This window comes from Mesoplodon bidens (assembly GCF_964165515.1).
Source record: "Mesoplodon bidens genome assembly, chromosome: 2".
NCBI lineage: Eukaryota > Metazoa > Chordata > Mammalia > Artiodactyla > Ziphiidae > Mesoplodon > Mesoplodon bidens.
Genome location: NC_138177.1, coordinates 9,124,212 through 9,138,415, shown reverse-complemented (window position 1 = coordinate 9,138,415; position 14,204 = coordinate 9,124,212).

The window sequence follows — 14,204 nt, the reverse complement described above, 5'->3', positions numbered from 1 at the left end:
CGCCCCCGCCCACCGGCGCCGCCATCCGCCGGCCCTGCCCCTCTAAGCGGCCCCGCCTCCTCCCGCCGGTTCCACCCCCGCTCGACGGCCCCGCCCCCATCCCCGCCCCCGCAGTACCCGCCTCCGCCCACCGGCCCGGCCCCCGCTAGCCCGCCCCGCCCTCGCCGGCCGGCCTCGCTCCTCCGGGCTGCCCGCGCGGGCGCCAGTCTCTCTGTGCGGCCGGCGGCTCCTCCCTGTCCGGGCGCCCGAAGAGCTGGGTCCCGCGAGTCCCCGCCCACTTGGGAACGGCTGTCGGAGTCCTCGCCGAGGTCTCACCTGCCTGTCTCAAGGTTCATCCAAGCCACGCACCTGTTCCTTTTAGGGTTAGGGACGCTCATGAAGGCTCACAGGCACGTGGAGATAGTTCTTGGGGATTGTGGCCAACATTATGACAAAACGGAGAAGAAAAATAATGAGTGTCCGACACGGAATCAAAGTGCCTGGGATGTTTACATAGGAAGGCAGCGTCAGCGCAACTTCCTATCGGACAGGTTTTTGTGTTGGTGAAATCAGAGCCTAAAGATGTCACCTCAAAATTAGGCCGTTGATCGAGAACTCATATAAATCATGGGAATATTGGATTTTAGAAAAAAAGCCACCCAATTTAGAACGTTCATTCCAAAGAAAACAAAGATTGTGTTTTCAAAATAAAATTAGAAAATAAAACTTAAAATAGCCCAGGAGTGTTCCCTATGGCTTTGAGTGCTGCTAATGACAGGATTGTGTCAGTCACGGTAATAGTAGCCCTTTGTGCGTGGCTGTATAAGAAGAGGCGGGTCGGCCTTTATTTACTGAGGACGTTGAAATCTATTTGTTAAGGTCAAAGGTCAAATGGTAAAATTCTAAACAATTATTAGAAAAATTCAGATGTTTTTTGATCCTTCATGCTCAATTAGCTAAATTTAAGATTTAGTTCTGAGAGTTCTTTCCCTACTTTCAAGTGGGCCATGTTTCATTACTTCATAAAAGGATGAAAATTGGTTGCAAAAACAAATACCCCAAAAGGTGTAAAGTCATTCTTCATAAATCCAAAATTAAATTTAAAAATGAAGATATGTTGTTATCTACAATGTTGTGCGGTTTTGTGTTTTGGGTTTTTTTTAATCAAAAGACAGCTATTTAGGAACTTTACTGTATTTTTTTTTTGTTTTGTTGTAGAATTTTACCTTATTGTCTCCAATTGTGTATTGTGAGGTGAAACAAGCATGTCACAATTTAATTTTAATATAGTATAGATGGCCTATGTTAAGCACAGAATTCACTGGACAGATTTTTTAAAAGGGATTCCCAAATGAGAGTACTTCAGACAAAAATGTTATGCCTGAATTAAGCATGATATATTCATCATCTTCAACTGCTTTGTACTTCTTTGGGTAGCTACAGAAGTGATGATTTTTGGTCATAATTGTGATGTCTGCAATGATACATGAAGATGTGGGCTGTTCATTTTTGTGTGAACATAATGGGGGATGGCCAGTATAGGTAGATCAAGAATATATTGGTAAATACGGCCTTAGGAGTTCTACAATATTTTTCAAGATTCAACATGGTATCAATTAAAAGAATTGACATATCTTTGAATGTTCTTTCAAACTCGTTTTTTATTCTTTAAATTGTCAGTTAAAGCTCACACATTGTGTTTGACATCAAGAGCAGGGTTTTCCGCTTCCTAGCGTTGTAAGTCGCTCAGATCAGTAAATGGTGAGATCTTCCACTTGAAAGGGCCTTCAGGGAGGTCCTCTAGAGTGGGTCCAACCTGTGGACCTTAGACATCTAGGAACCTTGGAAAATGCTTCCTCCGGAGAAACTTTAAATAGAGCGTGATTGTGAGCCCTCAGGGATCAGCTATTGTATTAGTTGTCTTAGGGCTGTTGTGGCAAATTCCCACAGACTTAAAGGACAGAAATCTATTCTCTCACAGTTCTGGAGGCTAAAAGTCCCAAATCTGGCAGCACTGTGTTCCTTCTAGAGACAACTATAAAGGCGAATTCATGTCCTTCCTCTTCCACCTTCTGGTGCTCCAGGTGTTCCTTGGCTGTGGCCACATCACTTCAGTCTCTGCCTCCTTCTTCATGTCTCCTTCTCTGATAAGGACACTTGTGATTAGATGTAGGGCCCAGCTGAAAAATCCAGGATGGTTTCATCTCTAGGTCCTTCACTAAATGACATCTGCAGACTCAGTTTTCCAAATAAGGTAACATTCACAGATTGCAGGGATTTGACCTCCACATTTTGGGGGGAAGGACCATTTTTCAACCTACCACACCTAACACAGCCTAGAGAAAGCCTGATATTTCACTGAAGTCTTGTGTATTTTGTTAAAATCCTGTGAATTTCACATTATAGTCATTTTCTGGATTTGTTTTCCTGTATTACTTCATCCTTTATTCGGTCAGCCTCTGTTCTGGATGCACGATACAGACAAGGTTCCTGCCCCATAGGAGATAACACTCTATCTTTTCAACAAATTTTTGAACGCTGTAAAGTTGTAAACGGTGTATAGTTCATGGTTCACAAAGATGTGTCATATTTTTACTTTGACATCAATGTTAAGTACTCCCATTTGAAAAGGTAAAAACAAACTTATGTGTGCCCATGCATATTGTCTTAGCCTGAACAATGTCTCCCCCTTGTGTTTTTCTCCCAAATAGACTGCAACTCTAAATTAAAACCACATTAGTTTAAAACCATGACTGAGATTCATTGTAAGCTTTTGGGCATTAGAGTTTCTCATTCAACAAGTACAAAAAGTACAACACATTATCATTTCACAGGAAAGCTTGATAAGGACTCTCTGCTTTTTCACACAACACCCAGTTTTCCAATGCTCTGACATCAACTGGGTGTTCTACATTTCAATTTAATTCTGGCACTAATTACGCGGACGTGGCACAGACCTCAAACGTCAAGGGCTCAGTCCTACAAGACTGCTTCCACTTCAGACACCAGCCACAAAGCGGGTGTCCAGGCTGCCCACACTTCTGCCTGGCCAGCTACAAATCTGGGTGTTCCTACGACCTCACCTCAAGTTCAATAATTGGCTAAACAAACGAACGAAATGCAGGAAAGCACTGTACTTACAAAAAACAGTTTTATTCTGAAGGATACAAACCAGGAACAGGTCAATAGAAGCGATGCCTGGGGAGCGGCTGGGGGAAGGTTGGGTGCAGAAGTCCAGCACTCTCGCCAGGAGCACCACCCTCCCAGCAAATCAACCTGTTTACCAGCCCGGAAGCTCCCCGAAATCTTGTCATTCCAGAGTTGGTATCAAAGTTCCATTGCATGGGCGTGGCTGATTGGATCACTGACTTGGTGGCACTCAAACTTGTCCCTTCCACTGAGATGTGTGTTTGGGGGGAGGAGCAGGGGGCACTGAAAATCCAACTTTTAAGCCCAGCGAGCCCCTCCCTTGAAACCAGATTTGGGGCATCAAGAATAACTTCATTGGGCTTCCCTGGTGGCGCAGTGGTTGAGAGTCCACCTGCCGATGCAGGGGACGCGGGTTCGTGCCCCGGTCCGGGAAGATCCCACATGCCGCGGAGCGGCTGGGCCCGTGAGCCATGGCTGCTGAGCCTGCGCGTCCGGAGCCTGGGCTCCACAACGGGAGAGGCCGCAACGGTGAGAGGCCCGCGTACCGCAAAAAAAAAAAAAAAAAGAATAACTTCATTAACATATACTCAGTTATGAGGGGAAGGGACTTGTTATGAATAACCAAAACCCTTCAATCACTCAGGAAATTCCAAGGGTTTTAGGAGCTCTGTGCCAGGAACCAAACCGGGGACAAAAGCCAAATCTCTCTCTATATATTTTGATACCACAAGGACCTATGTGATCTTTTTGGAAGAACCCAGGGATAAGCCATAATGAATGGGGATGTCAAATGTTATTTAAGTTCTTATACTCAGAAGGCATATAGTTCAGGTTCCTAATTCAAGAATGAAATGAATAAGAAAATACCTTGGATAGGTAGATTAGAAAATCCACCAGCATAGTGAGATGGGAAAGAATTATGTCAAGATTTATTCAGAATTTTTGTGTCAAACTGAAAGATATTTAAATGCTCTGAGCCCAGAGAACAGGGGAAAGAAAACCAGATAGGGAGTATTTTATAGATATATGGAAGACTTGGAATTCCTTAACCAAGTATGCCCTGGACATACTTATGAAGGAAATGAAACTTGTATCATGGATTAGGGAAACTTCTGTTAAAGAATGTGGTACTTCTACCACTTCAATTTGCTGAAGAATTAGCATCCAGTGGACTCTAATGAAGATATTTATTTAGCTTTTATTTTTTGTCAAGCGCTTATTAACTTCTATATCATTTCGAAATCCCTAATATGTGTGTTCTTAAGTCTCTGGGTCAATAGACTGGGAATGACAAGAACAAAAATATTTTCTTTTGAAGTGTGAGCAAATTGTTTTCTAAAATCTTGGGTGGGGGCTTCCCTGGTGGCGCAATGGTTGAGAGTTCGCCTGCCGATTCAGGGAACATGGGTTCGTGCCCCAGTCCGGGAAGATCCCACATGCCGCGGAGCGGCTGGGCCCGTGAGCCATGGCTGCTGAGCCTGCGCGTCCGGAGCCTGTGCTCCGCAACGGGAGAGGCCACAACAGTGAGAGGCCCGCGTACTGAAAAAAAAAAAAAAACCTTGGGTGGCCTCACAGATATAGAGGGCCAAAGTTGTGGTTACCAATGGGGAGAGGGAAGCAGGGAGGGGCAAGATAGGGGTTGAGGATAAGAGGTACAAACTACCATGTATAAATAGATAAGCTGTAAGGATATGTTGTACAGCACAGGGAGTATAACCAATATTTTATAGTAACTATAAATGGAGTATAACATTAAAAATTGTGAATCACTACATTGTACACCTGAAACTTTCATAATATTGTAAATCAGCCATACCTCAACTGAAAAAAAAAAGATCTTGGGTAGTCTATAAACCTTGCACTAGACAGATTAATACCTCTGATTGCCATCTGGTGTTGAACAGCCTTTTGTGATAGATGTTTCTTAACCTTTGCATTCTGAAATGTTGTCTTTTCTCTCTATCTCCATAGAGGTCACTATTGCTTTGCCCTGTCCTATTTCTTTCCTTAAGAGGAGGCTGAACTTGTATTGCTCCTGAACTCAGGTTCAGCTGCTCGCTGCTCAAAAGTCAATAATCCGAGAGGCAAGTGTCACTAGAAAGGAAAGGTGCTTTAATTAGAAAAGCCAGCAATCTGGGGAGAAGGTGGACTCGTGTCCAGAAACCGACTCCGAAGATTCTGCTCAGTCATGATAGTTTTTTTTTTTTTTTTTTTTTTTTCTTTTTGCGGTATGCGGGCCTCTCACTGTTGCGGCCTCTCCCGTTGCGGAGCACAGGCTCCGGATGCGCAGGCCCATCGGCCATGGCTCACGGGCCCAGCCGCTCCGCGGCATATGGGATCCTCCCAGACCGGGGCACGAACCCGTATCCCCTGCATCGGCAGGCGGACTCTCAACCACTGCGCCACCAGGGAGGCCCCATGATAGTTTTTAAAGGGAAAAATGGGGGAAAGAATCTCAGTGAATCATCGAGGCAGGAGGTTGGGTTCTGCATCATTCTCCCTTGCGAGCAGACTGGCTGACTCTCTCTTCAGATGTTATCTTGCCTGAGTGATTGGCCTGCAGGATTGCTAAGGGGAGCTGTTGGGGGTAGAACTGGTCATTTTTTTTAACTTAATTCTTCATTCGTCTTTTTATCTAGGAAAAGAATCAACAGGTTAAGCAGGGCATAGTGTGCGTTCAGGAGAGCATAAATCAGGAGTTAGGTTAAATTGCTTAGTAATCTCATTCCTATAATTAGGTTCTTTGAAGGTTAGAGGGGAACAGAAGTGGGCAAACAGGAAAGGGGCAGAATAGCTGCTTTCAATTCCCCACTGTCAAACATCATTCCATTTCTATAGGGTTAGGGGCAAAGGTCCATCTTCTGTAACTTCTTCATGCTGACATAGGGCACCATTTTCTCAAGTGGAAGATGTCAACATTGGTCTGTAGCATCTCTTTGCTGACAATTTAAGTTGCCAGCTTACATATATGGGCAGAGAAAGCTACAATTATTTTGATGCCCACAAAGATACAGATTATTATAAGCAATAATTTTAATCCCATGCTCTTGAGGCCAGTTCTTGGAATTGTGCTAGCCATAGATTCAGTACTGCTCAAGTTGGAGCAGCTTATGTCATGTCCTCTGGTGGCAGTTACAGTACTTGTTAAACCACTCAGAATGTGCATCAGACACCGAATCTATGACTCTATTGTCCTAATCATTAGGACATTAACTGCTCCTTTGTGACCTTGGGAAGCCTGGGAGACTTCAGCTTTTCTGCAAACAAGAGGCAAAGAACACAGAGAGGCTTTTGTAACCCTTTGCTTTTTTCTTGAATTGTATCTTTTATCCTTTTTGGGAATCCACACAAGACAATGTAGGCAGAATTATGAAGGGGAAAATTTCTCTGAAGAGAGGGCAGAGTCAATAGTAGCAAAAAAGGACATGAGTGAAGGAGTGAGAACTTATACAGATCCTTTGATTTGCAAGAGGAAAGATATTGTTACCCTTCAAGGGACAAATTCTCAAGAATGGTCGTGGTAGTAGCAGAAATCAGATTAGAAGTGACTGACAAAGAGTCTGACTATGAAGTTGTGGATGGAGCAGGACCAGGTGATCCGGACAACTGAGGTGAAAGGAAGAAGAAAGAAGGTAAAGGGGAAGGTGAAGGCGAACAGAGAATTCCCCAGCAGTGCTGCAGGTCGAGCTAGAAGGAAGAGACCTGGAGCCTGTAGAAGGCTACCGTTGTCTTCCTTCCAACCCTCCACTGAGGAACAGAGATCAATGTACCTGACACTCTCCAGGGTGCTAAGGAGGTTAGCAAACAGCACTTTGAAGAGCGAAAAATAACTCACATTTACTGATGTGTCAGACACTGCATTTGAGTGATTCACATATAGAAACTCATTCGGCAAACAACAGCTTACTTGGGAACTCCAGTTGACCCTTGAACAATGCTGGGGTTAGGGGCGCTTCACAATCAGAAATCCGCGCACGTAACTCATAGTTGGCTCTCCGTAAACTTGATTCCTCTGTATCCAAGGTTCTGCCTCCGGGAACCCAACCAACTTCAGATTGTGTGGTACTGTAATATTTACTATTTTTTAAAAAAATAAATTTATTTATTTATTATTTATTTATTTATTTTGTCTGCGTTGGGTCTTCATTGCTGCACGCGGGCTTTCTCTAGTTGCGGTGAGAGGGGGCTACTCTTCGTTGCGGTGTGCAGGTTTCTCATTGCAGTGTCTTCTCTTGTTGTGGAGCACGGGCTCTAGGCACACAGGCTTCAGTAGTTGTGGCGCGGGGAACTTAGTTGCTCCGCGGCATGCGGGATCTTCCCGGACCTGGGCTCGAACCCGTGTCCCCTGCATTGGCAGGTGGATTCTTAACCACTGCGCCACCAGGGAAGCCCTGTAGTATTTACAACTGAAAAAAAAAATCCATACATAAGTGGACGCATGCAGTTCAAACCTGTGTTGTTCAAGGATCATTTGTACTTTACATATTTTTTCATTTACTGTTCTCAGCCACCTTATGAAGCAGGTATGTTCTTACCTTTCATTTTACATATAAAGAATCCAAAGCACCAAAAGTTGAAGTAACTTGTCTAGAGTTATACAGCTGATAGATTGGGCTTTTAATCCAAGTACTCTGAAACCAGAGCCCACAATGGAATATTTTTATCTCTAACGAGTAATGAAAAAAGGAAGAGCAAGTAACATGACCAAGGCTACACTTACTGGTGACAGAATTGCAGTTTGATCCCAAGTCTCTCCAATTCCAGTATCACCAACTTTCCACTATGATATGAGGGCCAAGTGCAGAACAAAGACCTGTTCACCTGTTTGTCAGATTTGTGTAAATCTAAGAGGGCACCTGAGGTGGGCACTGTCAAGGCAATGGTAGTGAAAGAGGTCAGTCTAGCCCGCTGTCCACTCACAGACAGAGAGAAAAGCTGTCTTTGACATCCAGGATCTGCATCCATACCAACAGCGAGGCCATGATAGTCTCCTGTTAAATATAAATAATTTCACTGCACCACCAGGGAAGCCCTACAAGTGATTTTTGTAAATTGAAGGAGTGTTTCAAATCAAACAAACAAACGAAGAAGAATATGTAACAGAGACCATATATGTCCCACAAGCGCTAAAATATTTATTATTCGACCCTTCACAGAAAATTTTGCCAACTCCTGGTCAAGAACTGGGAAGGGTCTGAGATTTTATTGCACTTGAAAGCTGACAAGTTAATTTGTATCAGTTTCATAGATGAGGACAAAAGACATGAGATTCCTGGATCAGAGATGAAAGACTTTATTACTGAAAACAGTGGCTAGGGCTTCCCTGGTGGCGCAGTGGTTGAGAGTCCGCCTGCCAATGCAGGGGACGCAGGTTCGTGCCCCGGTCCGGGAAGATCCCACATGCCGCGGAGTGGCTGGGCCCGTGAGCCATGGCCGCTGAGCCTGCGCGTCCGGAGCCTGTGCTCCGCAACGGGAAAGGCTGCAACAGTGAAAGGCCCAAATACCGCAAAAAAAAAAAAACAAAAAAAACAGTGGCTAGAGTGTCAGCGTATTTGCACTGGTTTCCTACGCCCCAATTTTAACACGGAGGTGTGGAGGGCCAGATGACACCAGTATATTCAGTGGGTTCCTTTATGGTAAAAGAACCTGGGGCTAAGGGTCCAGCATTTTTTGAGCAATAGCAAAGGTTACAGCAAGATGCCATTAAACCAGTCCCCCTTGCCTGGGGACTGAGGTTACCTTGACATTTAGTTGCCTCTACAACTTCATACAGCAACTGTTTAGAATCAGGAGATGGAAAAGCCTTGCAGTCTGGCACCCTCAGTAGGAACAGGCAGGGACACCCAGGGCCCTCGGTGGACTGCCTCTCCCCACAGTGTGCTCCTGGTGGCTGCTGTTTGAAGGTCATTGACAGAAGTGAAGTTTCCACCAAGACTGAGTTCAGATCCTCACAGCTGCAGATGGGACCTGCAACTTCCTAGTCCGGACAGCTGAAATCTCTTGCATCTTCTCTTGGCTAAGGCCATCATGCCTGGAGTGGGGAGGTAAAATGATGTTTAGTTGAGCTTCAACATTTTGTTGAAATCCTTCACGTTGGGTTTTCTTTTCTTTTCTTCGGAATAAAGTCTCAAGGGATCTTTCTGTTATCTGATCAGATTTGAACTGTTCCTTAGTGAAATCTTTTTCTAGCCTCCTAACATTTTTTTTTCCGCCCTGAGGTCTGTCTGCTTGTTTAGTTGTCTATTAGAGGAAAATCTATGGGAATAGGACAGGCAGAGACTTCCTAAGTCTATCCTGAGCTGGTCCTGGGGCTGATGAGCACAGAAGGTCTCCTCAGACCACTGCCTCTGAACCAACTTTGCCTCGAGTCTCCGTTTAAAAATTATACAAAGACTTCCTCCTTAGTCTTGTCTTTATGTCCCTGATTCCTTTAATTCCATCTGCTTGGAAGCAAGAGGTTTGTCCAACCTGTGTTTGGTGATGCTGAGCTTTTGACCAACTTCCAGAGATGTGGGGTTGCACAAGCACATCTTTGGGGAACATTGCTGTTCTCATATGTTCCTCAAAATTGAAAACTGCCACTTCCTTGCCCCAAACCTGCTTCCCTCATGTTTTCACACCATAATGTTAACTTATATGCTTAACTTTCTAACTGGCACAATCATGCCAGGGACAATTTGGAATTACACCAGCCACTTAGGCTGCTTTTGACAAGAACAAGATTACTATTACAGAGTTGCTTTAGAACAACAAAGGAAGAAACCCTCATGCGGAAATTTTCTTGTTTGTGTTTTTGTTCATGAAAAGTCTGAACTACTATTAGTCAGGCATCCTGACTCTTCAGAGGTTTATTACTTATTTCAGTCTTTCATTAGATCCAGCAGCCAAAAGTCATCCATCTTGTATAAGAGCTGTAACAAATAATAGTAAAACATGTGAAAACTTCAGTTGATTGTTCCAGGGTATCCACTAAACTTAATTATTCCCCAAGCCATGCAGACTCGTTTATTGACAAAAAATACTCCACACTTCTCAGCTAGCTGCCTAAACTCCTATAAAATACTGTTTTCCTTACACACCACTATCCATTACTATAATACCAAGCCCAGGCACCCTCCGTTCTTTACCAAAAGGAATCCCAATAGAAATTACCTCCGTTAGAAAACTATCCATAATACACACACACCTCTAAGAACTCTTGGAGTTCTCTCTGATTTAATTTTGTTTGTTGATGATTCATGCATAAAAAGAAAAATTAAAAATTGCTCAAATTTATCCTTAAAATATAAGGTGCTTCCAGAATCAAATCAGTTTGAATGCCAAATTTCTCTTACCTAACTTACTGACAAAAGGTAAGGGTATGTATATATGCATATGTATAGATAAACATACATATTTATACATAGACATGCACACATATATATGTGTGTATATGTGTAAACATTACATCTGTATGTACATATATATTGGATAAGTCCATGACCTTGGAATGCTTTGAAAACAAAGAGAATCCCCGACCTCTACAGTAACCTTTATAAAATGGACAACAAATTAAAAACCTTCAGATGCTTTGCTATCGTCTAAGGACAAAGCAATAATAAAAGTGAACTTCAACCAGAATGCTTCATGATATTAAACACAGTAGCAGAGATAAATTGACAACAATATGGAACCAACATTCTTGGGGTAATTGTAAGGGTATCACTGAGGATGCTTCCAATGTGCATCCATTCAGCCAAGGACATAATCTGGGCATGACTGTAAAGGTAGGAAATGGACAGAAGCCAAAGCCTCGAGGCCCCTTTAAACACTGCCAAACAGATTTTACACAAATTCTTCTAGCAGTAAGTTACGAACATGTTCAGGTTGTTGTTTGTTCATTTTCAGGATGGGCAGAGGTTATTCCTTGCTGGGGAGCTATAATTCCGTTTCCTATCTTCTACAAACTTTAGGAAAACTAAAGAAAATTAATCGAATCCTAAAACTAAAATTAGCAAAGCTCTCAGAAAGCTGAACGTTCATTGCCTTTTGTATTGCCATTGGCCATGATGGCAATAAGATCACTCCCTCTGGAACCCAGAGCATCTCCTCAAGATTTAACAACTATGCCCCAACCCCATTCTCCATCTCCCACCATCCCTTGCGTTTGAAAAGTTTACTTCCAATCCTAGATTCTATCCATTACAAAGTAACGTTAATAAGTACTATAAGAAATTTATGATGCCTCCAGAATTATCACTAGCAGTTTCAAGCTGCATTTCCAAAATACCTAACTAAACAGACCCTTCTTGGTCTAAAACCTGGAGATTGGTCATCTGGAAAAGGCATCAGAATAAAACTGCCCTTGGGCATTGATGGACAGATCCTTATCAGGCGCTGTTAACAATGGACATAGTGGTAAAACTCCAAGGTGACGATCTTGGATCCATGGTTTGCAGCTAAAAGCAAGTTCCACTTTCTCCTGATTGCTGGGCATTTATTCTATCAGGAGACTTCAAACTGAGGATTGTTAGGAATTCTTTAGAAGCAGATGACTACAGAAGTGGGCAGCTTTTATCTGAGACCAAGAAACAAGACTAATTTTCCATTTTTTTCTAATTAATATTCTAATTTTTCAGCTCTACTACTTGCCTTTGTTGTATTTTGACACCAACATCATTGAATTAACATTAGTGGGGTAATTGTAAGAGATTTAAAAACAAAATGATCTACAACTTTCAGTCCTTTAACTGTTACAAGTAACAGATAACTAATGACATATCTCACTACACTGAGTTTAAGAATCATTGCTCTCAAGGTGTGGAGGAAAGGGAACCCTCCTACACTGCTGGTGGGAATATAAATTGGAGCAGCCACTATGGAGAACCGCTTGGAGGTTCCTTAAAAAACTAAAAATAGAGCTACCATAGGATCCTGTAATCCCACTCCTGGGCATATATCGGGAGAAAACTCTCATTTGAAAAGATACATGCAACTCAATATTCATAGCAGCACTATTTACAATAGCCAAGACATGGAAGCAACCTAAATGAATGGCTAAAGAAGGTGTGGTATATATATTGATATATACAATGGAATACTACTCAGCCATAAAAAATAATGAAATAATAATGCCATTTGTAGCAAATGAAGTCAAAGACAGATAGTATATGATACCACTTACATGTGGAATCTAAAATATGATACAGATGAACTTATTTACAATACAGAAACAGACTCACAGACATAGAAAACAAACTTATGGTTCCCAAAGGGGGAGGGGGGGAGGGATAAATTAGGAGTTTGGGATTAGCAGATACAAACTACTATATATAAAATAAACAACAAGGTCCTACTGCATAGCACAGGAAACTATATTCAACATCTTGTAATAAACTATAATGGAAAAGAAAAAAGTAGAATCATTACCCTCAACAAAACATGATTTATCCCCAAAGAGAGACTGTTTGGTCACTGCTATAAAACTGAATGTTTGTGTCCCCGCGCCCGTCCACCAATTCATATGTTGGAATTCTAACTCCAGGGTGATGGTACCAAGAGTGAGGCCTTTGGAGGGGTGACTAGGAGCTTATATATATAAAAAAAGACACCAGAGAGCTCGCTTCTTCTTTCTACCAGGTGAAGACCAAGGTCTATGAACCAGGAAGCAGGCTCTCACCAGACACTGAGTCTGCAGGAGCCTTGCTCTTGGACTTCCTAGCCTTCAGAACTATCAGAAATAAATTTGTTTATAAGCCATCTAGTCTATAGTATTCTCTTATAGCAGCCTGAATGGACTAAGATAATCGTTGTTTGTTTACGAAATAAAATTAAGTATCTTCTGAGGGGACTGAAGTTGACTCTCTTTATCTATCATAAAACTTTGACTTCCTTGAACTCATCTATACATTTATTGATTTAACATTTTTTTAAGGGGCCAACAACGTGGCAAATAATGTGCAAGACACTCTGATAGGATGACACAGGTCTATTGTCATTTAGTTTTGTAGGGGAGGCAGTCAAGTAGTACTGGGTGCTCTGATACAAGTATAAATAGAGTAGATAGAGCTAGGGGTAAATAAAAAACGTTCTTTTTAACCTGAGTGTTTGGGGTGAAGTTTAGGAAAATACGATAGTAACGGGAACATTTGCAGAATAGCCAAAATTTCTCAAATTCAGTTGCAAAATGGCTAGAGAGTGTATAGAAAAATGAACCACGGGCTTCCCTGGTGGCACAGTGGGTGAGAGTCCGCCTGCCGATGCAGGGGACACGGGTTCGTGCCCCGGTCTGGGAAGATCCCACATGCCGCGGAGCGGCTGGGCCCGTGAGCCATGGCCGCTCAGCCTGCGCGTCCGGAGCCTGTGCTCCGCAACGGGGGAGGCCACAACAGTGAGAGGCCCGCGTACCGCAAAAAAAAAAAAAAAAAGGCAGCTAACAAGCACCAGTGCCCGGGATTGATCTCCACTGGACGCGGTCTTTTCCACTATGCGAGTCCACCAAAAACACGTAATAAAAAACAACCCCCAAAGCAACCCGCCCCCCCAAACCCGTCCCTTCAAAGGGGGCTTAATCACTAAGACCTAGAGGCCATTTGCTAGGCGGGTCCGATCTAGTTGGGAAGGTAATCCCGGTTCTGCAAATCTCTCGCCAAACTCCATCCTGGCTAAAGGAGAGACCCGAGAGCCACTGGCCACACTCCAGGTGGGTCGTGGAGCACCCAGTGCGCGTTCTACGGATGGAGGTTTCAGACCCTCCGCGCAGGTGCGCGCGCACCTGTCGCCGGCCGCGTACGCGCCGCGCGGGGAGAGGGGGCGAGGATGAGTTACGTGCCCCGCGCGCGTGCGCCGGGCAATGCTCCCTGTACGTGCGCCGTACGTGGGCACGGCGTCCCCGCGCTCCGAGTTTCTGGACGGGGTTCGGCCCCGCGCCGAGTGGGAGTCTGGGAGGGGCGTTTCCCGGGCGGGCGCGGCGCCCCCTGGCGGCGGGCGGCGGCGCGGGGGGCCCTGGCGACGCGAGATCAGGCGTTCTCCGCGGGCAGCCCGCGGCGGGGCCTTGCCTGCTAGCGCGGGGTCCTCGGCGGCCTGGGTGGCTCGGT